We start from the raw sequence: 26,336 nt of genomic DNA, 5'->3' as shown, positions 1-26,336 counted from the left end.
CTGATTGGGCGCTCCTCCTCCTCCTTCCTATTGTGCTGTCGCATAAGCTGCTGTAGCTGCCACTTCCTCATTCCCATTCCACTAACCCTTGCCTCTCCTTCTCATCCTCTTCCCTTTGTCTCTCAATCTCTTCTTGATCCTTTCTCCTCCTCTCTTGCTGCTCCTGCTCTTTCTCTTCCTCCTTTTGCCTGTCACTGCACGCTCTCTCACGTCTCTCTTCTGCTTCCTACTGTCTTCTGTCTACTTCCTCCATTATTTTGGCCCAGTCCTGTACTTCGCTGCTCCCCTTAAGTCCTTCCATTTCTTTGGTCGCCCCTGCTGCTTCTCCTGTTGTCTTCCCATCTAGCTTTGGGAGTATATGTCCTCCCACCCACTTGTTCGTGGCTATGCTCTCTAGACCCTCCTTTGTGCCCTTCAGGGCCTCACTGCTCATTCCCTTTTCACTGATCGTTTGCCCGATTCCTTTCTGCATCGCCTCCTTGGTAAATGGTGTTGGTTGAAATACTGGGTTTGAATACCTCTCAGCTGCTTTTAACTCCTGTAATGGGTAAATTGCTTCCTCATCTTCTGTGTCCTCAGTGTTTTTGCTTGCAGGAGAGGGTGGGGAAGCGGAGGGTGGAGACGCTGGTCCTAGTGTTTCCTGTGGGTTCAGCATCCATTGAGGCCTCACCAGTCCCCCCTCACCTCCTGAAACAACCACCACAACTCGAATATTGCCATGCGGTTGGCTAACTTCTTACCCTTAAAAGTGTCCAGTAAGTGTGTCAGTAGTGATTGCTGCACATTCTTGGAGAAAATTCCACATTGTGGCCATGGTTTAGTCAATATACCCTTGGTGCTTTTTGTCCATTCCGGCGCTGTATTTACAAATCTCATTCTTTTAGTGTGGCAGGGTCTTACATAGGGCATGTCACGCCCGCACTTCACTTGATGCATTGAGTTTATATTCACTTGACCTAAAGTCGAGGTTTTTGACACTTCTGCTGTTGGGAAAAAAGGCAATACAATGTCAATTCTTTAAATTTTCTCCAAGTCTCTCTGGCCCCACAGCACTCTGTCAGGCGTGCTCCGCGCACCGCTCTTCCACAATTCTCCTCCTCCCCGGCACACCAACCAATCTTGCGCATCTGCGCCTTCCGTGCACCACCACTGGACAACCTCCTCTGTCAATCTAAGGTATCTGAACACTGTGTGCACAACACCTTGTGCTTTCCAAGTCCTATCAAAACCCTAACGGGTGACATCACCAACTTACTGAACAAGGTAATGTTAAAGAACAATTTCAGCACGCACAATGCTATGGTCTCACTTCCATAAACATGTATAAAGAAAAACACCACATAATCTCACAGCTGTTCTTCTACCTCCTAACAGGGCATACCAATTAGTTGTGTGTTCAGGCAGTACCTACAGCCTCACTTTGAAGATAAAATACCTCTGTGAGCCTTAACCAGAAGAATCACCTTCTGCAATCTAGGCCAGCTCCCTTTGCTAAACCTTACAGTGATACCATCATGTAAAACACCCAACGCACAGGAAATCCATTATTCACACAACATTTATTATCCATGCCCTTAAGTCAACCTTTTACCTCAAGACAGAATGTGCCCTAACCACAAAAATTACATCTACCTCCGCTCCTGTCCCTACTATGCTTGACAATACTTGATACTCCTAGACAATACTTTTCAATACTCCATGATACTCAACAATACTCAATACTGCCCCTGCACCCCAGTTACTTTCCCTCTCACCATTTTTGCCATGTGGCTGAGTCAATACTTCCACTCTGTGATCTGCTGATGCTGCTTGGCTGCTAGGTCTCCCAAAGCTGTCACACCATCTGTCTGGTCTGCTGGACTCCTCACGGACCGCGGGCAGGATATTTCCAAGCTGGCTTCTGATGGCCTTCGCATTGGGTTTGCTTTCCCAATTTTCTCAAAACCCGCAGGGCGTCCCACAGCCCTCCAGGCACTGCAGCGGGACAGTCGGCTTCATGCCAGACTGGTGTAGCCCAACTAAATCCTCTGCTACCAATTTTTTGTTGAGAAACCCAGGTATACGAGAAGTCTGGGGATGGCTAGGAGCTTACTCGCTCCACTCCCAAAGGCCCAACAATCCTTTCCCCAGAATAACAGAGGACTCAGACAATGGCAAGTTAGAACTGTCGTTTATTACACAAAACCAGCAGGGACCATACAGGACAATCACAATTCTCCAGTACATCTCAGTCTTACAAAACGTGCTTCCCAGTTTTGAGGCCACATGGTGTCTTCACCTGGGCCCTCCCACAAAAACCTATCCCTGTCTCTAATAGGGTGCTGGGAGTAGTATAACCTATGGATCTCCTATAGGTAGCTTAGTTGATTGGAATTCTCATGTCAGGTGGCTAGCCTACCCCTTCCCCATGAAACTATCTATTACATTGATGCAGGGTTGCAGACTCGCCATTGGCCCATGCCCCATTGTCGTCCATCCCTAGAGTTCTCCCTTCTAATTGATTGGAACTGGTCTCCTCAGGCATGGGATCCGACTCGGTTGTCAGCCCTCTGTGCACCTCTTCAAGGTGATGTGAATTGACTATGTGCCCCAAATGTATCTTGTAGTAGACCACCTTTGCCTATGAGAGTGTGCTCCACATTGCAACACTTGTTTCACTTCTCGCCTGGGTTTCTGAGAACGGCTTGTCTTCCCACCACGGGTGAATGCCTATTGTCTAGATCGGCTGCATAACGTGGTTGTGGAACACAACATTGAGCTGTTTGGGTCTGCACTTATGAGGATTTATTCTGTTTTCCTGCAGCTGGCACCTTGTCGTTTGGAGCTTGGAATGCACTTATTTTATCTCTGACCTTGGTTGTGAGCTCGGTCTTCACTTTGTGAAGCATGAGCCTGCTTCCCATGTCTGGTGTCCTGCAGCCTGAGGACCTCTGTAATTTTCCTTAGACTTATAATGTGATTTCTAAACACTTGTAATGTGCTATGTTTCCTATAGGTTAGTCATATGTGGTCCTACCAGGCTCCATATATACTCCTGTAGTCCATAGGGTTAATTGCCATAAGCATCTGCAAGCTTGCTCAGAATCTCTTCTTGCTTTGCATTTCAGCATTGCTGCATTTGTCTAATGAGAGAAACAATACAAGTTGTGACCGGATGTATGTGTATATGTCCTCTATCTACAGAACTGTGTAAGTATGTTCTTCGTGTATGCAGGTGTGTGTCTGTGTAATGCTGTGCAGAGCTGCGAGTATGCTTCATGACTAATGCTGCTACAACGTGGAGTCACTTGTGACGATGGCCCAGTGTTTTCTTAGCATTCAATCAATGCAGTCCATTATATTGTTTGTATCCATGATCACCATCGAGTCACCTCTGTCTGTAAGGATATGCACCGGATAAGGTTGGAAGGTTTGTCTGAGGGTATACGTGCTAGTCAGTGGTGCACTTGGAGATTGTCTGAATAATGAGTGACTTTGAGCGTTCTTGACCCTTTGGCCCACCATGTTCATGGGGGTGAGGAGAGGCATTCCTGGGACTCTCTCTTCCATGGGTTTTTGAGCTTTCTTGGGGAAAAGTTTGCATGGAGAATGGATAAGCACTGACTTAGTAAGACGTATGATATATACAACAATGGTGAACACACTGTTTTGGAGATCCATTTAATGATAGTTGTATTTTTATCAGGCAGTATGTCAGTGGTGTAAGCAATCAAAAATCAGACATCATCATGCGAGGCAGTCAGCAGATTATTGTATTGTTTGGTTTGATGCACCTCAATCAGAAAAGCGTGTTTGAGTCAAAATATGTGCCTTGAGATTTAAATAATTGTCATGTTCTTACATACAACAGTTCAAATTCCTGCAGCCGAGGGAAGTGGTGCGGATAACAGCTTTTCCAATTTATCCATGAAATTTTGTTGACTACCGCTACCAATATAGATTTCCACTTCCTTAATGGGTCAAACGAAAGTGGTTTACAAGGCTGTGTTGCAATCTTTTTGTATGTTTTGTGTTAGGACTGGTTTCAACTCATGGTTGGATCAACAGGCCTCATTATGACTCTGGCGGTAGCGGTGTCGGTAAATACTGGCACGGCTGCCGCTGGAGTCATTTTTTTTATGGCGCCTGGGAATGGGGAACTACCGGGGAATTGCATTGTATCTAAGCCCATTCCCCTATGCATGTGGCACCGTAACTGCTCTTGGGCTTCATTTTCAGTGATTTATTTGCTCTGGTTATGCATCTGTATAGTTCAAATGGGATGACCGCTCATTGAGGGAGAGCAGTAGTGTTCTAAATCTTCGCCTGGCCTGTTGACATCGCAAAACCTTGTGCCCTGGTCTTATTAATTTTTCCTTCAAAGAGTGCATCCCTACTTGCCCCCTGCGCATCTAGCATTACATTCCCACCGCCTGCAAGCTAAACAGCTGGATACAGTAAGCATTTTTCTATGTAGAACCAGTGCTTCTGACCTCAGCTTCTCTCTTGCGGTTTGGAAAGGTGATTTGTCTTGGGACTGAGCTAAACAGAGCCACAGCTCCACATCAGGGCCTTCATTCTACTTTTTGTGTACTAGGCCTTAAAATCCAATATGGTGGCACTATTGCCATGCTGACCCACTGACCTTACTCTTACCACAATACATTTCTGACTTAATCTACCACCTACTTCAGTGCTCTTAACAAACCTCACTCGATACGTAACTTTGTGTACCATTTCTAAACACTGGGCCTATACACGCCGCTCTATCTGTAACCTCTGCAACCGCAACATGAATACATTGGTTGCTCATTCTGTGTTGGAATATGATGCATCTATTATGTGTCAAAACTTACTACAAGTGATGTGTGCACCTTCTGCCGCTCAAAACACAAACTGATACAATTATCTCATTTTCTAATAGGTCTTTCTAAGAATGAAGCTTTTTGCCTGGATGGGATGCTGTACATGAATACCAACATTCCCTCCTTTAGTGAATCCTCCATGACTAATCCAGCTGCTTCCCTTCTTCTATAGTCATTACATTTTGGTACCCATGCCCTACATACATGGCGTAGACTCCCTCCACCCAAGGCATATTGTTCGGGAGTGCACATCATAAAAAAACAACCCCATTGCCTGCTAAGTCAACCCAATGCTCTACATTATTCTCAAGGTTAGGCGTAGGGGAGGTCAATGTACACGGGGGTCCAAAAACATGCTCTACCCTCACCATGCTTCAATTCATAACACAATCCCACACATAAGTCTGGTGTACACGTGTCTTGTAAGAGGAGGAGCTCTACCCATTGTAATAGACATCATCACAGTCGCACACTTCGGCAGGGTCTTCGAACAGCACCTCAAAATCATCTTGCACGAGCACAAATTCACGAGCAGAAAAAACATGATAGGAACCAGTAACTTCACTGCTATTTCCAACCACGAAGGGGCCCAAGAGAACATTGAATCAAACTTGTCATCAGCATTTACTCCTGCTTCCTTATCCACCACGGCAATCCCCAAGTTGTGAAGGTCCCCTATTGCATGGGTCAGAGGCTCATTATCTGCATCATTTGGGGGGATTTATGTGCAACATGACAAGCCAATTTTCTTGCACACGGCCGCCCTGCATAGCCATGAGCAAATCCAGAACATATCTGTTCTGGAAAGGCAGGGGTCTTATAACCCGTTATTCATTCTTAATAGAATTAACACTCTGCTCTGTCTGGTTCACTAACTGAAGCATCTCCCATCTGGTGATCTCTAGTCACTTGGTATTTGCTGCAATCTGGACACCTTGCACCAGGGTGGAGGTAAAGAATGTCTTGACTTTAGTAAACAGGCGATACTGGTCTTCTATCGCCTTCAATTTATCAGATGAGTTCTGCAACCAATAATTGTAATTTTTCTGGTGGCGAGGCCTTAATGAGCAGTGCGTATGCTTGCGGAAAGGGGGCTTAGTTGTTCCTGGGGGTGACACGTTTGCAACTGTTAAATGGGAATTGGAGGCTACCAGGACCGCTGAATGCAAAGTGGTCAGTGAACAGATGCCCCTCCAAGAGTGTAGGCGTTGGAGATACGCATATTTTTCACACACCCAATAGACATCATCAATGACGCCGTGCCTTTGGACAGGTCAGGAATGTATAAAGTTTTGTTGCAATGAGTGTTCATTCCTACAGGTATAGTGCCACTTCCTCATAAGCAAAAGGGATAATTCACTGGGATCTGCACTTTCCCTGGATTCTCGCCTAACGCAATCCTTTTCATCTTTGGTTCATAATCTCCCTATATTTTGCCACAATTCTGATTGACGTGTGCCACTACATCCTCTGGGGACCCAAGTAAGCCCCCCGCTGTACAGCTCACTACTTCTGTTACCCATCTATTGTTGGAAAACAATGCACCTTCCATTTTCAACAATGGTCTTATTTTGCAACAGGCTTCTTCTTTTTTTCTTGGCACAGTATGTGTCATCTCTGTCCATTATGGCCACTTGGACCATGCGTCCTTGGAAAATACTTTTTTGTGCTCTGAACAGGGCCAGGTGTACGAGACATTGGGCTATAAGAGGTGTCATTTCTTGTACCCATCATGTGAGGTATCAAAAAGCATATATAGCAGCACTCATTTGACCTCACCCTCCCCACGTCACGCATGTGATTCTACCACATTGTGAGGAATTTGACCATCTGCACGGTGGGTGTGAGCTCGCCTGGGCTTTTTTATTTTTTTATAATAAATAGAACAATGGAAGACCAACCTCAGGAAAAGGTGTGGGGATAATCCACACATTTTTTCCTATGCTCACACCACTACTAACGCATATACCTCTGTACTGGGTGGACACAGCTTATAGGCACAGTCTGCCCTGTCATATTTAGTTGGGATATGACAGCCAGGAGTACACTATGGCATCTCCATTAAGGGGGAGGATCAACCTGCACCCTAGCATCGCCTCTGTGAGGTAGGGTTTAGGACGTGAAGAGGACAACTGTTCAATTTGGGTTTAAAAGCCATTTGTATTAAAGCAATTAAGGGGTTGGCAAACTCCTCACTATCCCTAGCATAACACACAATTCCCTTCCTAACACAAACTAACGATTCTAATACAAAACAGTGCTATCCCTAACACTGTTACAAAATACACTCAGGAAGATGGTATTCAACATAAAATACACAGTGTATCACCAACAGTTCCCCTTGCCCATTATTCAAAAACAACATTTGCAAATGTAAGTTCAGTTCTGATTCAAAGGTCAATAGAATGATCTCCACAAAATATTCCTTGTGCCCCACAAAGATCAGCTTTATGATCTGTTCTCTTCTAGGCAACAAAAATCTCAGCGCAAGTGAAGATACTTTCTCTACAGGCAATCTCCACAGTTTACAGAAGAATAATCCTTCAGGTTTCCAAACAAAACAGCACAGATAGGATGGTTTCTTCTCCAGACAGTTTCCTAATAGTTCAAACAACAAAAGCATCATCAGGATAGTCTTTCCTCATAATAGTTTTAGAATGACTTAAAGCGCAAAAGCATAGTAAGGATGGTTTCTTTTCATAACAGTTTCTGAGCAGCAACATTTGCTTCAGCACGATTTGCAATGTTCAATATTCCTGACGGGGCTACTCTCCTGCCTGACCTGCACGACAAGTCCCTAACCCAAGTCCACTTGCCTGCTAGGACTGATCTCCTATCTCTACTATCTGATGGATTTCAGCAGACATTTCTTCTTCATCAAATGCTGCTTTAATTTCAAGTATTAATTGGCTTTGGCACTGCTTGTTTCATACCTCCTTTAAGCAGCTCTCTTATGCAACAAACCCCTTTTGTTTAAATGGCTTAGGCAATTTTCGGTTCAAACTTTCTTTCAAGCAGCCCTTCTTAATCAAATAACGTCTTTTAACAACTTAGGGGCCGATTCATGGAACAAACGTGAGCCGAAAATCTTTGCGCAAGCAGGCGCAAGCAGGCGCAAGCAGGCGCAAGCGCAAAAAAACAGGCGCACGCGCACGCGTGCGATTCCTGGAAGTCCCTGTGCGTGTTTACCTCGGGATGTGCGCCAAACCCGTTCATGGCGCACAAGTCACTGCAACATCCCGAAAGGCGTGCGCGACGCGCACAGTGAAAGCGCACAACCACGGGGCGTAACGCGCGGAATCGGGAACAACGTGCGAAAATAAGGGCGTAACTGGGGATGTACTGCAGGGAATTAGACGGAACGCCCACACGCACTCGAACCACACGTATTCATGGAATCGAATAGGCCAAAGACACGCACAAGCTGAAACACGTCCGCCACACGAAGGCAGGCGGTAGAGTCCCAGCGCATCACAAAAGTGGCAACATACAGCAATTGGGCCTGTGCGAGCGGGGCACGTGTATTGCGGGGGTGCGCGGGAAGTAACACACGCGATTGAGCGGGGTACGTGTATTTCGGGGGTGCGCGGGAAGTTACACACGTCATTGAGCGGGGTACGTGTACATCGGGGGTGCACGGGAAGTTACACACGCGATTGAGCGGGGTACGTAAATTTCGGGGGCGCGCGGGAAGTTACACACGCGCTTGAGCGGGGTACGTGTATTTCGGGGGTGCGCGGGAAGTTACACACGCGATTGAGCGGGTACGTGTATTTCGGGGGTGCGCGGGAAGTTACACACGCGATCACATCAGGGTACTTGTATTTCGGGGTGCGCGGGAAGTTACACACGCAATCTCATCAGGGTACATGTATTTCGGGGTGTGGGGGAAGTATCACACGAAACATCAGCAGGGTACGTGTATTCCAGGGGTGCGCGGGAAGTTCCACACGCAATCTTATCAGAGTACGTGTATTACAGGGGTGCGCGGGGGAGCACCACACGTGAATTGCACGTGTGGGTCCTCCCAGGTGTTCCCTCTACACCCTCCACGGCCCCTGCATGTGGCACATGTCCTGCAGGCACCCCATCCACCATGGCCATGCCCCCCAGCCAACCCACATGTCAACTTGCACTACTGCCCACCAACGCATGTCCCCCTGCACCCCCAGTCACCAGGGGCACCCTCCACCAGGCCCCCACCCATGTCTCCCACCACCCCCACCCCCCAGCAGTGCAGGGTCCGCCTCCACCAGGCCACCACCCATGTCCAACTCATGTCCCCACCACCCCCACCCCCCAGCAGTGCAGAGGCACCCTCCACCAGGCCCCCACCCATGTCTCCCACCACCCCCACCCCCCAGCACTGTGGGGCACCTGCCAGCAGGCCCCCACCCATGTGCAACTCATGTCTCCCACCAACCCCACCCCCCAGCCACCAGGGGCAGTCTCCATCAGGCCCCCACCCATGTCTCCCACCACCCCCACCCCCCAGCACTGTGGGGCACCTGCCAGCAGGCCCCACCCATGACTCCCACCACCCCCACCCCCCAGCAATGCAGGGGCACCCACCACCAGGCCCCCACCCATGTCTCCCAGCACCCCACCCCCCAGCCACCAGGGGCAGCCTCCACCAGGCCCCCACCCATGTCTCCCAGCACCCCCACCCCCCAGCCACCAGGGGCAGCCTCCACCAGGCCCCCACCCATGTCTCCAACCACCCACCAGCAGTGCAGGGGCAGCCTCCACCAGGCCCGCACCCATGTCTCCCAGCACCCCCGCCCCCCAGCCACCAGGGGCAGCCTCCACCAGGCCCCCACCCATGTCTCCCACCACCCCCACCCCCCAGCAGTGCAGGGGCACCCTCCACCAGGCCCCCACCCATGTCTCCCACCACCCCACCCACCAGCAGTGCAGGGGCACCCTCCACCAGGCCCCCACCCATGACTCCCACCACCCCCACCCCCAGCACTGTGGGGCACCTGCCAGCAGGCCCCCACCCATGTGCAACTCATGTCTCCCACCACCCCCACCCCCCAGCCACCAGGGGCAGCCTCCACCAGGCCCCCACCCATGTCTCCCACCACCCCCACCCCAAAGCACTGTGGGGCAGCTGCCAGCAGGCCCCCACCCATGACTCCCACCACCCCCCCCAGCAGTGCAGGGGCACCCACCACCAGCCCCCACCCATGTCTCCCAGCACCCCCACCCCCCAGCCACCAGGGGCAGCCTCCACCAGGCCCCCACCCATGTCTTCCACCACCCCCACCCCCCAGCAGTGCAGGGGCAGCCTCCACCAGGCCCCCACCCATGTCTCCCAGCACCCCCACCTCCCAGCCACCAGGGGCAGCCTCCACCAGGCCCCCACCCATGTCTCCCTCCACCCCCACCCCCCAGAAGTGCAGGGGCACCCACCACCAGGCCCCCACCCATGTCTCCCAGCACCCCCACCCCCCAGCCACCAGGGGCAGCCTCCACCAGGCCCCACCCATGTCTCCCACCACCCCCACCCCCCAGCAGTGCAGGGGCACCCTCCACCAGGCCCCCACCCATGTCTCCCACCACCCCCACCCCCCAGCAGTGCAGGGGCACCCTCCACCAGGCCCCAACCCATGTCTCCCACCACCCCCACCCCCCAGTCACCAGGGGCAGCCTCCACCAGGCCCCCACCCATGTCTCCCACCACCCCCACCCCCAGCACTGTGGGGCACCTGCCAGCAGGCCCCCACCCATGACTCCCACCACCCCCACCCCCCAGCAGTCCAGGGGCAACCTCCACCGGGCCCCCACCCATGTCTCCCCCCCACCCCCCAGCAGTGCAGGGGCACCCTCCACCAGGCCCCCACCCATGTCTCCCACCCCCGAACAGTGCAGGGGCACCCTCCACCAGGCACCCACCCATGTCTCCCTCCACCCCCAACCCCCAGCACTGTGGGGCACCTGCCAGCAGGCCCCCACCCATGACTCCCACCACCCCCACCCTCCAGCAGTGCAGGGGCACCCGCCACCAGGCCCCCACCCATGTCTCCCAGCACCCCCACCCCCCAGCCACCAGGGGCAGCCTCCACCAGGCCCCCACCCGTGTCTCCCAGCACCCCCCCCAGCCACCAGGGGCAGCCTCCACCAGGCCCCCACCCATGTCTCCCTCCACCCCCACCCCCCAGCACTGTGGGGCACCTGCCAGCAGGCCCCCACCCATGTCCAACTCATGTCTCCCACCACCCCCAGCCCCCAGTACTGTGGGGCACCTGCCAGCAGGCCCCCACCCATGTCCAACTCATGTCTCCCACCACCTCCACCCCCCAGCACTGTGGGGCACCCTCCACCAGGCCCCCACCCGTCTCCCACCACCCTCACCCCCCAGCACTGTGGGGCACCTGCCAGCAGGCCCCCACCCATTTCCAACTCATGTCTCCCACCACCCCCACCCCCCAGCACTGTGGGGCACCCTCCACCAGGCCCCCACCCATGTCTCCCACCACCCACACCCCCCAGCACTGTGGGGCACCTGCCAGCAGGCCCCCACCCATGTCCAACTCATGTCTCCCACCACCCCCACCCCCCAGCACTGTGGGGCACCTGCCAGCAGGCCCCCACCCATGTCCAACTCATGTCTCCCACCACCCCCACCCCCCAGCACTGTGGGGCACCCTCCACCAGGCCCCCACCCATGTCTCCCACCACCCCACCCCCCAGCACTGTGGGGCACCTGCCAGCAGGCCCCCACCCATGTCCAACTCATGTCTGCCACCACCTCCACCCCCCAGCAGTGCAGGGGCATCCTCCACCAGGCCCCCACCCATGTCTCCCACCACCCCACCCTCCAGCACTGTGGGGCACCTGCCAGCAGGCCCCCACCCATGTCCAACTCATGTCTCCCACCACCCCCACCCCCCAGCACTGTGGGGCACCTGCCAGCAGGCCCCCACCCATGTCCAACTCATGTCTCCCACCACCCCCACCCCCCATCACTGTGGGGCACCCTCCACCAGGCCCCCACCCATGTCTCCCACCACCCCCACCCCCCAGCACTGTGGGGCACCTGCCAGCACGCCCCCACCCATGTCCAACTCATGTTCCCCAGCCAACATGTCATCACAATCTAGAAAGCGGGTCTGGATGTAGGCATCCCTGCTGGTGCAAGATGATGCAGGGACAGGATCAGGGACAGGATTGCACACAGGCACCTCCGCGGCGGCCTGTGCTGCCTCCTGTCCCTGGTCCTGCACTGCACCACTAGCACCAGTGGGATCCCCACCTCCAGACCCCGTCTCTGGTGCTTGCACGGCCTCCTCCTCCACCAAACCCCCCACCAACCTGGATGACTCCATGCCATCTTCCCCTGTTGGGCCCTGTGGGGTCCCAGCTGCCCCTTCTGCTGACGAGAGGTCCAACTCCAACCTCTGCCTCTTGGACCTCCCCCCGGCAGCTGCGGCCTGGGACGCGGCACCGGACTCCTCACTCCCCGACGAGATCACAACATGGGAGGGGAGCCGGGCCTTGCGTCTCCGGCTGGCGGTGGGATCCCCGCCGCTGTGCTCCACAGCACCTTCTCCGCCCTCTTCATCAGTTGACGCTGCAGACAGGGAGAAACAAAACACAGGCATCAGGGCACTGTGCAATGGACACATACACACATGACAGTTGTACATGAGTGGCATTGGCAAACCTCAGACATGTCATCACAATCTCCAACACACATGTCATTTCAACTCGCACACATGAGCCATACCACAGCCATATCGCAACTGCCAGCACCATCCATACACATACAACAGCATGAGCAGGCAAAGGTGAGCCAGACATCACATGCAACACAGGAAGTGCACCACACATGTACACACACCACCACACTTGCATGCATGTGTACACCTCTGCCAAGTGTCGCAGTGTTCAGACGGGCATCCATGTCACATCTGCCAATCAGGCTTCTACATACCGCTGTCACATGCATCCATGTTGCATCACTGTTGCACCCTTGTCAAATACACACACATGCACATGTACACAGTGCTGATACATGCAGCTGAAAACAACATACATGCGTGACATCACGGACATATCTACTTACATACACATTCATCCAAACATGTGTGCCCACACAACTGCATTTGGCATGCAAGCCTACACACACAAGCACCATCCATGTCTCACACATTCCAGCCCTCGCATGTGTTAGCCCCACGGCCCTGTACACCCCCACCCATACTCAACCCCATACAAACACATGTGCAACCTGCACACTACTGAAAAATCACCACACGCACTGCTCACAATCAGGATGCATGTACACTTACCGCTCGACTCCAGACGGGTCTGCCTCTCAAGGACCTGGACGTGGAGCGCTGGGGATATGCGTTCCAGGACCTTCATCTGTTCTTCCGACAAGTGGCCCCGGCGCCCCTTGGCATCCGCTGCCTTCAAGAGGTGCCGGGCATTGTTCAGGGTCCTGGACCTGAAGTCCTCCCAGCGCTTCTTGACATGTTGTAAGTCGCGGACTGCCACCCCCTCCGCGTTGATGGTAGTCACAATGTCAGTCCAGATCCGAGTCCGTCCTTCCTTGTCGGCGCGGGAACTTCCGAAGAGGGCATCATACTGCCTCAGGACTTGCTCCACCAGGACACCAACTTCTGTGGCACTGAAGCTGGTGCCCCTCTGCCTCTCTGGCCGGGGGTTGTCAGTGGTCTCAGATGGTGTTTGCCCCGACATGACAACCCCAGAGGCAGGAGTGGGTGGGCAACTGGGTCCTGGGGCTGGGCTGTGGAGCGATGGAATCCCAGTCGGGAATCTTCGGTTCCAGCAGGGGTGGTCACAGCAACAGCACCCCTGGCTGATGTGCAGGCAGCAAATGGCAGGGCACGTGGGCAGCAGGCAGTCAGGCAGCAGCAGATGGCAGGTGGGAGCGTGCTCGGGGCTCTGGGGGGCAGTAGTTCGGCCTTCTGGGCAGGAGCATGGTCTTCCGTGTGCTTACGCGTGGCCAGCTTGATACGGAGTGATTTGGCACGTGAAAAATCTGCACGTCAGCGTGTAATTCGAGGAAAGGCCCTTAGCGCGTATGCACGGCAGCACGCATATGCAATTTCATTGGACCAAAGGCCCTTAGCGCGTGAGCACGTCTGTGACGTGACGCGCGCGGGTGTTTCCCTCATTGCACGTGATGACAGAACACACGTGGATTTCCACCAATCGCGTGTGAAAGTTCCCACGCACCCCGGAACACACGTACCCAGGCTAATCACGTGTGGAACTTCCCGCGCACCCCAAAACACACGTACCCAGGCCAATCGCGTGTACGCTCACTCCCCTCCGATCACACGCGATGACACTCGGACGTACAGTCTTACCACGTATCCGAATACGGGAAACCCACGCACGGCAAAAGACGTGCACAGGCGTCAATGCGTCCGCCCACACGATGGCAGGCGGAGGCGTCCCCGCGCACAGCATAAAAGTGCGCGCAAACAATAAATGCGTATATATAGCTACGATGAATGCCCCATTTGTCGCTGCACTGATCGTGGGACACCGCAGGAGGAGGAGAATAGCCAGGGCACGCATTTTCGCACCACGGACAAGCCTTTTTGGGATGCCTGACGACCAGGTCTACGGCAGGTATAGGTTTCCACCCCACATCATCCTAGACCTGGTCAGGGAGTGGGAAGATGACCTTACATCCCCCACCCTTTGCTCCCAAGCATTGAGCCCCTTGGAGAAGCTGCTTAATGTCCTGCATTTTCTGGCCACTGGGTCATTTCAGCGGACCACTGCCATAGTGGGGGGGTCTCACAGGCCACGCAGTCACGCTGCCTACACCAGGTACTGGCAATCATGACAGCGCGCCCCTCAGTCCGCAGGCACATATACATGCCCAGAACACCCGCAGAAAGGCAGGCCGTTGTCCTGGATTTTTTCAGTGTGGCACACTTCCCCAAAGTGCTCGATGTCATAGATTGCACCCATGTGGCCCTATGTCCACCTAGGGCCACTGAGCACATCTACCGAAACCGCAAGCACTGGCATTCCATCAATGTACAGGTGGTTTGTGATGCAAAGGGAATCATCACCTCTGTCTATGCAAACTACCCTGGCTCCACCCATGACAGTTTCATATACAGAATGTAAGCCCTGAGCCGGGCCCTGGAAGCTGGGCAGCATGGTGACACATGGCTCCTAGGTCAGTACAAATGCCCTTGCACATGCATGCAAGTCACACACAGACAAATATCCAAACCCTAATAATCTCAACTATTATCACCTCCCCAGGGGACAGTGCCTACCCTCTGAGCAACCACATGATGACGCCAATCCGGAACCCCACCACACCACCCCAGGTAAGATACAACGCCGCCCATATTACAACCAGGGGCATAGTGGAGCGCACATTCGGAGTGTCACATTTCCGCTCCCTTGACCGCTCTGGTGGGCAACTACTCTATGCACCACCAGTAGCGTGCAGGATCATTGTGGCAGCATGTGTCCTGCACAATGTTGCAACACGGCAGGGCATCCTGGTGGACATGGTGGTGCCCCCACATCCCCAACCACAGGCACAGGCGCTGCCCATGGGAGGGGACAGGGCACGTGGCGAGGAAGCCCGGACCCAGCTTGTGGCCACATTTCTCACCTAAACTCCCACCCCTGCGGAGTGCACACAGGCCTGGCACATACCAGGTGACAATCGATGATGACAAAGAGACAGTCAACTGTCACAACCCTACCACCCTGAGATAGTTGCCATGGAAGTGCCACATCGTCTGCATCCCTAGCTACTTAAACACAAGCTATCCTGTGTGACCAAAAGGCACACATATGACATGATATGGCCTATACACAAGTATTTAATGGCGCCATGAGGCAGGGAGGGGGGAACAAGGGAAGACAGACAATGGTACTACTAGGCCAGGTGTCATTGAGATCGTGCAAGTGCAGGGGTAGGGGGAAGGGAAAAGTGCAAGGGGAAGGGTGGGGGGAGTCCAGTACAGGGGAAGTAGCCCAAAAAAATAATACATAGGTCGGCTGGTGGCAACTGCAAAGGTAAGTGCAGACAAGTGCTGGGAAGGGAGGGCTGTAGGGATAGAGAGACAGTACTGCAGTGCAGGGGTTGCCAGGGAGGCAGTGCAAGTGGAGAGTGGCTGGGCCAGGGACCGAGGTCGGTGAGAGTGGCCCAGTTGCAACTCCTGTGCAGTTCCATTGAAGAATTCTGCAAGGGAGAGGCAGAGAGTAAGCAGAAGCAAAGAGGAAGGTCTTGAGGTGCTTCCAGAACTGGAGATGGTTCCCCTCAAGTTCAAGTCAGGCAGGAAGTCTGTTCCAGGGGGAGGGCCCTGCCGCGGAGAGAAATCTACCCCCAGCTAGTTGCTCTGAGAAGCGGAGGACCCTGACATGCAAGGTGCGCATCACACACACCTGCAAAACAGGCCATGGCCATCACTGTCATGTCACTCAAACCCTCCCAAACATCAACATGACATGGCAAGCAATACCCATACACCAACACAGTACCCATAAGGTACACATTGCCATGTACTAAATGTACAGTGGCATCAGACAATGATGCCTGACCCGGAATCAGATGAAATGACAGACCAACAAAATCTCCCACCCAAAATAAGTCATTTCCAAATGCATTACAACAGTCGTAGACGTAACATAACAATGAATACCTGTCTACATGCACATTATGCATTGCAAAATCAACACTGCAGCTCATGTGTGCAGTGTCCTACTCCTGCAACACACTGCTCAGCGCACAGCACAGTGAACATCCATTGTGTGTGATGCACACCCTGAGCATCACATCTAAGTGACAGACCACATCAAAGATCAAATTAGGCATGTACTGGATCCATAATCGGTCACAGAACATGTGCTGCAGGGACACAGTGGGCACCAGAAGGCAAACAGTGTACACGTAGATATGCAAGGGTGGGAGTACATGTAGTGCATCAGAGTGCAAGTGTGTGGTTCTGCAAGGACATGTACTCCACATATGCATGTGCACTCAAGTGACCATCAGTGTTCCTTACACATCACATGTGAACATTCACCATGTGTACACCCCAGCATGTCAAACCACAACTATCCCCTCGCACCTGAAAGGAAAGCACAACACATGAACAGGCATTGATCAGCAGAACACAACATGTACATAGGATACCACCATTACAATGTCAGAGTTCCCATCACACTGCAGGGCAAGGCAACTATCAACAACAACCACCCCCCTTCCTCACAAATGACCATGACCCACTGAACAACTGCACCTGGGTCATGGAGCCTCCAAACCTCAATTCCACCTGGCCACAGGATTACCTTTACCCTTCGTCACCATCTCCCACCTTCTGTGTACAAAGATGCCTGAACCCTCAGAATCCACACTCATTTCCAAAATCACAAAATCCAAGGCATAAAAACGAACCCGAACACCCTCCAGTAGATGACTTGACGTAACAGTACCTCACAAAGGCCAAGTACTACCACAATGATGCAACAACCAAGGTAGCACAGTAAAACAATGTCACAACAGGATGTGAACCATGTGTGGTACATAACATAGGATGATGCATCATGAACAGATGTGTATTGTCACAGGTCCCGTGTACAGGCGCGGGAGTGTCACGAAACAACCACCCCCACCGTGTCCCGGGTGCCTGCAAGGTCAAACTCACACAGGCCCCTGAGACCCTGGTGGGGAAGGAGGTTCAGGGATATGCAGTCGGGACAGGTGTTGGCACACTGGATAACTGGAATGAGTGGCAGGAGAGGGGAGGAGGAATGACACATGAAAGTAGGGAATGAACGAAAATTTACTACCTGCATGAACATATACACAATCCAAACAAACTTGGACATCATTGTTATGGCCTTCTGTAGTCCAGGCTTAGGAGTGGTACGAACCAACCACCCCCTCTAGGGTTTTGGCGACTGCAAGTTCGGGGCTTATACAGGCATCCGCAATCCCAGCGGGGAAAGAGGGTTAGGGAACGTTGCTTGGATAGGTACGGGAAGCAGGAACACCGGGTAGAGGGCACAGGGTTCAAAATTGCATAGACAATCTGGTGTAGATGCTTCGTACCCATATATATCAGTACCCCTGTGACGGGTCATACACAGTCAATGCAGTAAGTCAGCCGCTGGTGGGTGCGTGGCAAATGGAACACCAATGTGTCACAATTCACACAACATGCAATGTTCCCTGGGTAGGCAGACAGACCCATATAGCAAGCCATGACTTCAGTGCAAGTTGCGTACCACCATGACTGAAACAAAGTTGGCAGTGCATTTATCATAAAGTACATGGAAATGAAATGCACTGCACCCGAGTATGTCCCTTGCTGTATGTCCCTGTGAGCTGCCCCTTTCCATGTCTCGGAAGGCTACATGGTTGATACAAGTGCCTCAATGGACCTTGGTGTACCAGAGGGTATGTGCCACTGCCCCTGCATGTGTCCCAGACAACCCTACTATCAACAGCCATCAGTCCACAAACACATCTGAGCTGCATTGTGTGCTTCAACACCAATATTCGTCTAAGCTCACCCTCAGTGCTGTGACTAAGCCTGCATGTGCAACTCGCCTGGTGCAAGCTTTGCTGTGTCTTGGCCCCCCTGTGATGCTCACCTTGCCTGGAGTTCCTTGGAACATGTCAGCAGTTCTAGGATGTGGGTCTGCAATCACTGTGCCTCTGCTTGTGCACACATGTGCATGTGGGCACCAACAAACGGGTCCAGATTTCCGTCGTCCAATGGGCCATGTCTGCTGGCAAAGGTGCTCTGGAGGCTCATCCCCCTGCAGAAAGGGCATGAAACACATGATTAATGCTTCAAAGTCATCTGTGTGTGTCTCATCAGGCATCTAATTACTGAACCATGTCAGAGAGTCACATCACAAATCACACCATCAGTACGTCTTTCACATCCAAAGCGTGGTACACTATCTACAGCATGAATTGCAACAAGCACGTGTACAGGAAAGATATGAAACATACTACACAATGCATAGCAATCAATGTACACATTATTCATGACACACCCCATCTAGCAAAAGCCGAACAGTGGACAATGACACCAAAATCATCCCCACTAGGGGTGTCAACACAAGTCACACAGCACCAGACATGCCACAGATATGACAGTCCAAAGCCCTTGTGTAATATTCTGTAACACCGAACCATCCTTGCGAGCCCATGGATAAGGGAGGTAGGAGTGGCATATGTGAGTCAAGGACCCCAAGAGGCAAACACATACACAAGACAACCATGAAGGACCCAGCTGGAACAGACAGTGGATGCCTTCAAAAGCCACAAAGCACCGCACCGTCACATGAAAGCACAATAGACTAGCAATTTTAAACTAAATCAACTATTAACTAATTGCACTAACAATGGAAAACCTACATTACCTATTTAAACTAACTATCAAACAGAAACTTAACTAACTAAACTAAAAGAAAAATCAAAAATGGCCACATACGACCCGGGGGGGAGGGGAGGCACCCAGGAGAGAGGAGGTACACGGTGCTGCTCAACATCCACATGCGATGATGCTGAGCCAAAAAAAAAACCTCCATGGGCTCAACGCCTGCACAGCCCGACCTATGTGGCAGATAGATGGTCGTCCGAGTCTGGCTCATCCTGTAAAGGAGGACGTGGCACAGTAGCCTGGCCATGCCTAGCCGCAGCTTGCCCCTCATCGGCAGCAAGTCTGCCGGACGGGTGAGCCTGGTTCTGTGTGGCGATGTGACATAGGTCTGCATGCAGAACCTCACGTGATACACGTGCTTCCTCTTGCAAGGTAGCACGTGTAACACAGAGTTCCTCCTGCAAGGCCTGGCTGGACAACCGCTGCACCTCCCAGCAAGCATGTAGCTCAGCCGAGATTGTACACTCAAGCTGTGCAAACCTCTCCTCTGCCTGCTGCCTCTGGGACATAAGGACACCCAGAGTGGATCTGAGGGAAGCATACTCCTCCCTCAGGGCATCCATGTGCGCCTCTGCGTGAGCAGCAATTGCTTGACGCAGAGACGACATTTCAGCCTGGCGTGCCCTGTCTGAGGCCGCCATGCCCAGCCTGAGCGAGCGGGCCGTGGACCGTGCCGCCTGCTGCTGGAGAAGCACCTGCCTAGCAGGGGGGTGCACAGATCGGGCCACACGCTCCATGCTCTCAGCGATGTTCTCCATTGCTGCCCCCTGCTGTTCAGAATTGGCAGTCATGTCTTGCTCCCACTCAGTATACAGCGGTTGCGCGCGGCGACCGCGTTGCCGGGCTTGACCCCTGCGAGACCCAAGGACCGGGGGTCCTCGCTGTGTTGACACCGCCTACGGCTGCACGACTACATTCCCCCGTCGACGTGATGTCCCAGACACATCAGTGACTGGTGTGGAGGGTGACCCTGCGTCCCGATCCACCACGGTGGGAGGAACCAAGACTGTCTGATCCCTCAGTGCAGGTGTCGCAGACAGAGGAGTGTTCACAACAGAATCACTCACCCCTGACACATGGACTTGATGCTCATCCAACTCAACATGGACGTCAGAGTCGTCATCAAGGCTGGACTCATAGGCAGCCAGAGAAAAGATGGACTGCAGCACTTGGGAGTTTTCGTGGCCTACCACCCCACGACCCCCACTAGTGCCGGGTTGATGTGGTGTTACCAACCTTGTGTCTGGCATGACAACAGCATCCTCCGCCTCCATTGCGTCATCACCTGAAAAATAGAGAGAAAAAAGGTCACTACACATGTCAGAAGCACACGACACACACACACACACCGACAGCAAAGGCATCCGGCAGACATGTGACACACAACATATGACCTGGCATGCATGCTGGGTCTACTTTGAATAGCTTCTGTGATCAGACCTGTTGAAAGGTGGCAGTTTCCATGGAAGTGGGTCTATGCAGTGCAGAAAATGTGTACGCCACTCACTACCTACATGTACAAGCACTCCACGGTGTGTGCCAGGAAATGTGAAGGCAGTGCAATGTCAAATTCATACATCACGTGCATTGTGCATTCAATGTGTACCATGTCTAGAAGCCAAGCACCCCTCCACCCAAGTACCAAAGCAGGGATGCCTAGCATGGTATCAAAAGGCTGACCATACACCTGTGTATTGACAGGCAGTGTTGACTGGCATCAACAGCTTAATGTGATTCAAATTACAACACTGCAAATGATGCTGGGACAGTAGGCAGGACACATGATGAAAACTCTGGAGGCCGCCCTCGTGTGAAGAAGACACAACAAGAGTTGGACAGAGTCATTGGCCATTGAACAGGCTGAGGCCTGTGAGCCACACAGATTGTCAGAGCCTAAACATGTGTGCAACGCAGGACTGAGCCACAGTTGACATGGGGAGGCCGATGAGATGGGAGGCAATGTATGTAACCAAGGACTCATATTACAGTGATCATCCAGTCAAGGACACATAGGGGCATGCGTGCAATGCACATGGAGCATGAATGGGCACTCATGTCCCTGCGGGACATCTGACCCATGCACAGTACAAGTGAGATACCCTGCATCGAGTACTAAGGCTGTACCACACGGCATATGTCTGTCAGTTTCTACGCTGGAAGTTAGCATCTACACAGGACACATGAACAAGAAACTACACATTGGCAAGATTGAAGCAGACCAGTGCAAAGGTGGAACTGGGGTGCAGAGTGGCGGAGGAGGGGCAAGGGAGCATGCCCACATGGAGTCCCGCATGCAGGAAGAGGAGACATGCATGATGGAAGCATTGCATTACTTACACATCAGAACCATGTACACGTCACATGTAGCAGCAATCATGCACAACACATCCCACAAGTGAAACACACACGTCCTCAACAAACACGCATCAACACTCACTGGACTAGGCATCAAAGTCCAGCATCTCTCCCACCCCTTCGACCAATTCAGGTGGTATGAACTCCGCAACGAGAGCCTCATGCGGAGTGAGTTCTTCCTCCTCTGGTGCAGGCCCACTGCCAGTCACCAGAGTCAAGTTGTAATTAGAGGCACGCTTAGCCTTAGTGCTGCGCTTGATGTCATTCCAACGCGTTTTGCACTCTTGCGCCGTGCGCTTCTCATGGCCGAATGAACTGACATGTTCCGCAACATGCTTCCAGTGGGTGTCACGTTGGGCAGCCGTAGTCTGTCTATTGGCACCCACTATCATGTCACGGCTGTGGCCCCGCACGTAGTCCATGAGGAAGTCCAGTTCCTGCTTACAGAAAGGCTTCTTCCTCGACGTGCAGGAGGTCGTGGCTGTGTGTGGGGTCCCAGCCTTGCCTGCAGGTGCACAACCTTCCTCCTCTTGGACTGTGGCGCAGACCCTGGCTGGCTAATGCCGCCCTGACCAGTATGGCCAGTGGGTTCGGTGGATTGAGCCAAGGGAGTGGCAGGTGGAGGGATGACCAAAGGCCTGACTTTGTGTCAGTGGCAGCTGGATGCCCACTAATGGACCCTGCGCAGCAACATCAGCTGTGGCAGGGTCATTGACCGCAACGGTCCTGGTTGGCAGAAACACAACAGGGGTGCTGTTGGGTGCATCTGCCCCTGCACTTGCCAACATCAGGCTGTTCGGGGCAGCAGATGACATGACTGCCCCAGGGACACGTGTCTTGGTCTGAGCAGCCCGGCGTGCCCCTATGGTTTCCCCCCTGGCCTGTTGGAGATCTACCAAGGGCTCTTCAAGTGCCAACGCAGCCTGCGCTGGCAGACCCTGAGCCTGGGTGGCGGTGTCCACAGCTGCACCTGCAGCTACCACTACCCTTGGGCCTGTGGCAGTCGATGGAACGGACTGCCGGGTCATACGGGTGCCAGTGCCAGATGCAGGAGCTGCATCCCCCGGAACCACAGGGGCTGGTGGCATGGCTGCACCGACACATGGCACAACATTGTGCTCAAGTGGCGCACCCCTGCCTCTTCCCCCTCTGTGGCTGCCTGGACACCCTGGAGTCCCCCTACTCCCTGGTCACCACGGCCACGTCCCCGACCACGCCCGCCACAAGGAGGACGCCCAGTTGAGGCGCCCCTCACCTTTGGTGCCCTCCCAACCATGGCACAGATGTAGTAGTGCTGGCACAGATGGAGTGGTGCCAATGGGAGATGTACACCACAAATGACCTCGGCAATTGGGGTGAAGGGGGTGGGAAGCAAGATGTTAACAGCCCCCCTGCACCTGCAAGGCTGTATGTGACCCCGGTGATGTGGTGACGGGTCACGCAACGCTCAGGCACCCCAAAACTGCAGTAAAACCGTGCATGCAACCCTGCAGCCTACGTGCCTGGATTCAACCTCCCGCAGTACGCGGTGGCACCCAGTAACACGAATAACGCGTAGGCGTGGGACACGCAGGCTACTATGACATTGAAAATGGGTGCACTACACAGGGGCACCCGCAGTGGGAAAAAGAGCGTGTGCGACTCACCGTCTGACTAGCGCGATGCAGAAAAACACGCGTAGCCAATACCCCCGCCAAAAGAAGAGATACGTCCTTGATAGCTGTGAAGTTGTGATGGTGCGCGAAACAACAGGAAGCAGCAACACACGTCGGTCTCCACGAAAGGCACGTACAGTTAACTGCTGGGCCCGCTCACCTTTAACCCGTGCAGAGGGAAACGCACGCGCGCGTCACGTCACTTACGCGCATGGGCCCTTTCCTCGTATTACACGCGGACGTGCAGTTTTCCATGCAAGCTTACGCGCATGGGCCCTTTCCTCGTATTGCACGCGGACGTGCAGTTTTACACGCGCACTTACGCGCATGGGCACTTTCCTCGTATTACACGCCGACGTGCAGTTTTTCACGCGCGCTGAAATGCCCATGCACGTCTGTACGTGTCACGTCACAGTGGCGCTTGCGCTTGAGGGGCCTTCTGTCCAATGAAAATGCGTATGCGTGCAGACGCGCTTACGCGCTAAGGGCCTTTCCTCGAATTACACGCTGACGTGCAGATTTTTCACGTGCCAAATCACTCCGTATCAAGCTGGCCACGCGTAAGCACACGGAAGACCACGCTCCTGCCCAGAAGGCTGAACTACTGCCCCCCAGAGCCCCGAGCATGCTCCCACCTGCCATCTGCTGCTGCCTGACTGCCTGCTGCCCACGTGCCCTGCCATTTGCTGCCTGCACATCAGCCAGGGGTGCTGTTGCTGTGACCACCCCTGCTGGAACCGAAGACTCCCGACTGGGATTCCATCGCTCCACAGCCCAGTCCCAAGACCCAGTTGCCCACCCACTCCTGCCTCTGGGGTTGTCATGTCGGGGCAAACGCCATCTGAGACCACTGACAACCCCCGGCCAGAGAGGCAGAGGGGCACCAGCTTCAGTGCCACCGAAGTTGGTGTCCTGGTGGAGCAAGTCCTGGGGCAGTATGATCCCCTCTTCGGAAGTTCCCGCGCCGACAAGGAAGGACGGACTCGGATCTGGACTGACATCGTGACTGCCATCAACGCGGAGCGGGTGGCAGTCCGCGACTTACAACATGTCAAGAAGCGCTGGGAGGACGTCAGGTCCAGGACCCTGAACAAGGCCCGGCGCCTCTTGAAGGCAGCGGATGCCAAGGGGCGCCGGGGCCACTTGTCGGAAGAACAGATGAGGGTCCTGGAACGCATATCCCCAGCGCTCCACGTCCAGGTCCTTGAGAGGCAGACCCGTCTGGAGTCGAGCGGTAAGTGTACATGCATCCTGATTGTGAGCAGTGCGTGTGGTGATTTTTCAGTAGTGTGCAGGTTGCACATCTGTTTGTATGGGGTTGAGTATGGGTGAGGGTGTACAGGGCCGTGGGGCTAACACATGCGAGGGCTGGAATGTGTGAGACATGGATGGTGCTTGTGTGTGTAGACTTGCATGCCAAATGCAGTTGTGTGGGCACACATGTTTGGATGAATGTGTATGTAAGTAGATATGTCCGTGATGTCACGCATGTATGTTGTTTTCGGCTGCATGTATCAGCACTGTGTACATGTGCATGTGTGTGTATTTGACAAGGGTGCAACAGTGATGCAACATGGATGCATGTGACAGCGGTATGTGGAAGCCTGATTGGCAGATGTGACATGGATGCCCATCTGAACACTGCGACACTTGGCAGAGGTGTACACATGCATGCAAGTGTGGTGGTGTGTGTACATGTGTGGTGCACTTCCTGTGTTTCATGTGATGTCTGGCTCACCTTTGCCTGCTCATGCTGTTGTATGTGTATGGATGGTGCTGGCAGTTGCGATATGGCTGTGGTATGGCTCATGTGTGCGAGTTGAAATGACGTGTTTTGGGGATTGTGTTGACATGTCTGAGGTTTGCCAATGCCACTCATGTACAACTGTCATGTGTGTATGTGTCCATTGTACAGTGCCCTGATGCCTGTATTTTGTTTCGCCCTGTCTGCAGCGTCAACTGATGAATAGGGCGGAGAAGGTGCTGTGGAGCACAGCGGCGGGGATCCCACCGCCAGCCGGAGACGCAAGGCCCGGCTCCCCTCCCATGTTGTGATCTCGTCGGGGAGTGAGGAGTCCGGTGCCGCGTCCCAGGCCGCAGCTGCCGGGGGGAGGTCCAAGAGGCGGAGGTTGGAGTTGGACTCCTCGGCAGCAGAAGGGGCAGCTGGGACCCCACAGGGTCAAACAGGGGAAGATGGCACGGAGTCATCCAGGTTGGTGGGGGGTTTGGTGGAGGAGGAGGCCATGCAAGCACCAGAGACGGGGTCTGGAGGTGGGGATCCCACTGGTGCTAGTGGTGCAGTGCAGGACCAGGGACAGGAGGCAGCACAGGCCGCCGCGGAGGTGCCTGTGTGCAATCCTGTCCCTGATCCTGTCCCTGCATCATCTTGCACCAGCAGGGATGCCTACGTCCAGACCCTTTTTCAGGCAGGGGATGAGCTCACGTCAACTGGCCTTCCTCTGCCTGCGGACGTGGCTATCCGGGTCCGGGTTGAGCCTGTCCTGACTGGTGTGGCGTTGCGTCAACGGGCCATGCGAGGTGACCTGCAGTCTTTTCATGAGGAGACTGCACGTCATCTCAAATGGCTCGTTGACCACGTCAGCCTGCTGGGACAGGTCACCCAGGCCGGATTCCTCCGTATGATGGGGCTTGCTATGACCCCCTCCTCAACTGAACCCCCTACGCGCCAGTCGTCCTCCGTGCCATCTTCCCACCCATCAGTCACCTGGGTGCCCTGTGGAGCTTCCTCTGACGGTGCGGCCAGGCTGGTGGAGGAGGCATCCCTGCCACAGTCGGGAGTCGGATGTCCAGCAGGGGTGGCCACATCAACGACTGCACCCCAGCCGGCGGAGGATGTGCAGGCAGCAGGAGGCAGTGCACGGGCAGAGGCACAGCAGCAGCAGCAACGTGGTGGGAGCCATGAAGGCTCGGGGCCTTCAACATCGGAGGGGCAGGCATCGGCCAGAGGGCAGGAGGACCCAGGACAGAGACTGTCTTCCGTGTGGCAGCGGTTGGGCCACGCCATAGATGCGGAGCGGCAGCGGGCGGAAGAGGCACGGCTCACA

This window comes from Ambystoma mexicanum, chromosome 5p (genome assembly GCF_040938575.1).
Source record: "Ambystoma mexicanum isolate Mex_15411 chromosome 5p, UKY_AmexF1_1, whole genome shotgun sequence".
Classification (NCBI taxonomy): Eukaryota; Metazoa; Chordata; class Amphibia; order Caudata; family Ambystomatidae; genus Ambystoma; species Ambystoma mexicanum.
The sequence above is the reverse complement of the archived record's forward strand: the minus strand, read 5'-3'. Positions refer to the sequence as shown.